The following is a 3,647-nucleotide window of genomic DNA, read 5'->3' on the forward strand; positions in this document are numbered from 1 at the left end:
ATGTGTGTACATACAGTACACTCTGGAAATGGAACTCCCTGCCAACCCTAAGGCCTCATATAGAACTGTGCAAAAATTTTAGGCAGGTGTATAAAAATGCTGCAAAGTAAGAATGCTTTCCAAAATAAAAGTGGCAGCAGTTTATTTTTATCAATTAACAAAATGCGAAGTGAGTGAACAAAATATAAATGAAATCACATCAATATTTAGCGTGACCACTCTTTGCCTTCAAAACAGCATCAGTTTTTTCGAGTACACTTGCGCTCACTTTTTGAAGGATCTCAGCAGGGAGGTTGTTCCAAATATCTCGGCGAACTAACCCCAGATCTGCTGTGGACCCTTCTGTACCGTCATGTAATCCCAGACTGACTCTGTCGGTGCCCAAAGGAGAAAACCGAACCTGAGGTCGTAAGAAGAGTCAGAAAAGAGACCTGAAAGATAAACCTTTATGAACAAACAATGGTTAGATGGTGGCACTGTAGAAGGTGGATGTCTACATAACAATAAAAACAACAATGGGCATTATAAAGGAGTATATACCAAAGTGTAGAAATAAGTTAAAAGACAACAGGTAGCAGGTGTCTGCCAGTGGATCTGGCGCCATGTTCTTCTTCCAATATCTGCAGCCTTGCTATCTTGTTACTTCTATTATATGTTCCACTCGCACTTTCTAGGTGATTATTATCTTTCACGTCCTTTATGATATTGCATGTTAGATTTTTCTTACTGACTTTTTTGCTTTCTTACATGGTGTCAATATACTTACATCTTATTCCTGTCCTTTATACTCCCTTTAGGAAGGTACTTGATGTGGGCTGTCTTGTGATTGTTTTTGGCATGGCACTTTGTACCTAGTAAAATTGTTCTATTACTCTGGAGGTGTCACAGGTGCTTATTGTTATGGTTTAGCCCTTTCCTTCTGCTGAAAACCCCATCAATGAATGTCAGCAAATGCCATCTGTCACCCTCATGCTTCTGTATAGATATAATCAAACCTGCCATGTAGAATGAGTCTTCTGTACTAGCTGTCTCTGTATGGAATAACACAAACTTGTCATATACTGATGAAAGTGAGGCCAGAAGGCCGGGTCTGTCCATGTAAACGGGGCCTCGCTGTGCTGAGAGCAGATAGATGTGTCTGTAGTAGCTGCATGACATAGTGCGAGACCCCAGGAGCGGAGCTGTACATCTTCCCATGGTGAGGAGCACCGCTCAGTAACCATTAGGCTAAGTGCACACGATCTGTAGCATCGCTTGGAGAACTGATTGACAGGTTGGTCACACTCGTCAAACATAGTGTTTGACGAGTGTGACCAACTTTTTACTACTGAGGCTGCCAATGCAGCATCAGTAGTAAAAGATAAAATGTAAAAAAAATTAAAAAATGGTGTTATTCTTACCCTCCGACGTCCCGCGCATCCGTTCCCAGTAATCCTTTGCGAAAATGCCCGCGATGGCGTCCGTTCTCGCGGGATCGTGATGTCTTGCGGTAATTCGCGATGACTTCGCGATCCCGCGAGAACGGACGCCATCGCGGGCATTTTCGCAAAGGACTACTGGGAACGGGAGCGTGAAGAGAAGCGGAAAGACTGCGCGGGACGTCGGAGGGTGAGAATAACAATATTTTTTAAATTCTATTTTTTACAGGGGTATGGTACCCAAAGCCCGGAGGACAGTCTCCTCTCCTCCGGACCGTGGGTACCATCCGCAATTGTTCTGCTTACTTTCCGCATGTTGTGCACAGCCACATGCGGGAAATAAGCAGAACAATGCATTCCTATGGGTGCGGGATCGCCGCGATTCCGCAAATTAATGAGCATGCTGCTGTTTTTACCGCGAAGCGATTCCGCCGCGGTAAAAACCGCAGCATTAGCACAGCATTGCAGAATCCCATAAGAATGCATGGGATGCTTATTTTTCGCGGCAAAATTGCGCGGTTAAAACAGCCGCAGAAATGCGAACGCCACGTGTGAACTCAGCCTTACAGATTAATCACTGACACCTCAGTTTAACCCCTACTTATGCTATCGCTTACATCTATTCTTGACCAGAAAAGTTCAGTCTCCGTAGAGACTGTCAAAAATTGCCGGTGCCGGCTATATTTCAAGCCGTCACGGCGGGGTATTGGGAAAAGTTTTCAATTAGCAATAATCGCGCCTCGGATAAACCTCATTGGCTACGATACTGCCACTGCGCAAAGCTACCGAGCACTGTCCGGCCTGGGGTCCCACATCACCGGCGTGCGCTGCTAGATTATAGCGACTACACCGCAACTCATCATACTCCCCACTCCACATATGCTGCTCGCCTGCTCTCCTCCGTGCCCGCCCGCGCCATGTGCTGGACTAATACAAGCTTCATACCTATAAATCATCACACACACACGATAGCGGCGAGTGGGGCATGATGGGTATCCTATGGAAATGAGGCAGACTGACTCGTGACGTCATCCGCCCCTTTACCCAGGATTCACCTGAGGACACCAACGAGCCTGGTGCTGGCTGCCTGGAGCTGTGTGCACTGCTGCATGGTGTCATCCGCGTGGTGGGGATCATAGAGTTGCTCGGTTCCGTTCCCAGTCTCCAGAGCGTCTGTGTCAGGCTCTTCACTGCTGTGAATGAATCCTTTGATAGTACTCACCAGCGCCACCTTGCGGAACTTACGAATAATCCGTGCGGCGGCGGCGGCGGCTGCTTTGCCTTGCAGCGGTCATTGCTCATACAGGAAGCCTTTGCTGTGTGACGACATGAGCGCCTCGCAGTTTACGGTCACAGTTGTCTCCAGCTGTTGTGTAGAATCCCCGTGTGGATGCCGATTGCTGACGGTTAACCTCTTCAGTGCCGTAGTGAACCGCAGCCATATTATCTAAGTAGTTACACGCGGGTCAGAAGCCCGTATCAGCCCCCACTAAGTGGCCGCAGGGACTCGGTGGGCTGTTTCATGGGGTCGGTCATATGAGACCCCTGGATTTCTGTGTGGCCCCTTGCCGCAGTATGTGAATAGGCTCGCATCGCTACCTGCAAGCTGAGGTGACTGCGACAAGTCCCACAAATAACTATAATAATATAGTATGAGTGCCATCCGTTTTTCTCGTACGTGGAGGAAAAAAGTTTCACCTCTTGCTATGTGACAGTACATGAAAATTGGGCCTCACTCGGATGGCATCTGAGTGCAGTCCGATTTTTTTTCACTGACCCATACACTTGCATTCCCGATTTTGATTCAACCTTGCGATTAAAATCAGACACGTCTCCTTAATTTTCCTCAGACTGCTCTGTCCGCAAAAAATCATGGACATATGAATGGCCCCACAGACTAAAATAGGTATGAGTGCTGCCCTCGAAAGCCACAGAGAGCACTCATACATGAGGACTGGACAGCTACATGTCAGCTAAGTGTGAAATTTGAGGCAGAAGAGTTGGTGGGTTACTCGGAGGCAGCACATGCCAAGAGGCAGGGGTTTAAAAAGAGACATTTGATGTTCGAGTTTGTACCTAAAGGAGAACAGGAAACTGGACAGGTGTTTACCCTGGGGGACCATGACAGAAGGCATCCCTTTAAAAGATACATGCTCTTTAAATAAAAGGTGTCTGCCTGATGCCAAATTTCCTTGAAATGTTTTATTATTTTGCCCTCGGTTTCTTTGG

General features: G+C 47.1%; 1 non-coding gene across 1 annotated transcript; it reads right to left on the bottom strand.

Moving 5' to 3' along the window:
• Positions 1 to 2,061: 2,061 nt before the first annotated feature.
• On the bottom strand, positions 2,062 to 2,202 carry LOC141096323 (U4 spliceosomal RNA). Its single transcript, XR_012233659.1, has one exon. It is a non-coding gene; the product is annotated as a U4 spliceosomal RNA (small nuclear RNA).
• Between the last annotated feature and the right edge of the window lie 1,445 nt (positions 2,203 to 3,647).

Source organism: Dendrobates tinctorius, unplaced genomic scaffold (assembly GCF_039654945.1).
Source record: "Dendrobates tinctorius isolate UK_male_01 unplaced genomic scaffold, ASM3965494v1 ptg000073l, whole genome shotgun sequence".
In the NCBI taxonomy this organism is placed as follows: Eukaryota; Metazoa; Chordata; class Amphibia; order Anura; family Dendrobatidae; genus Dendrobates; species Dendrobates tinctorius.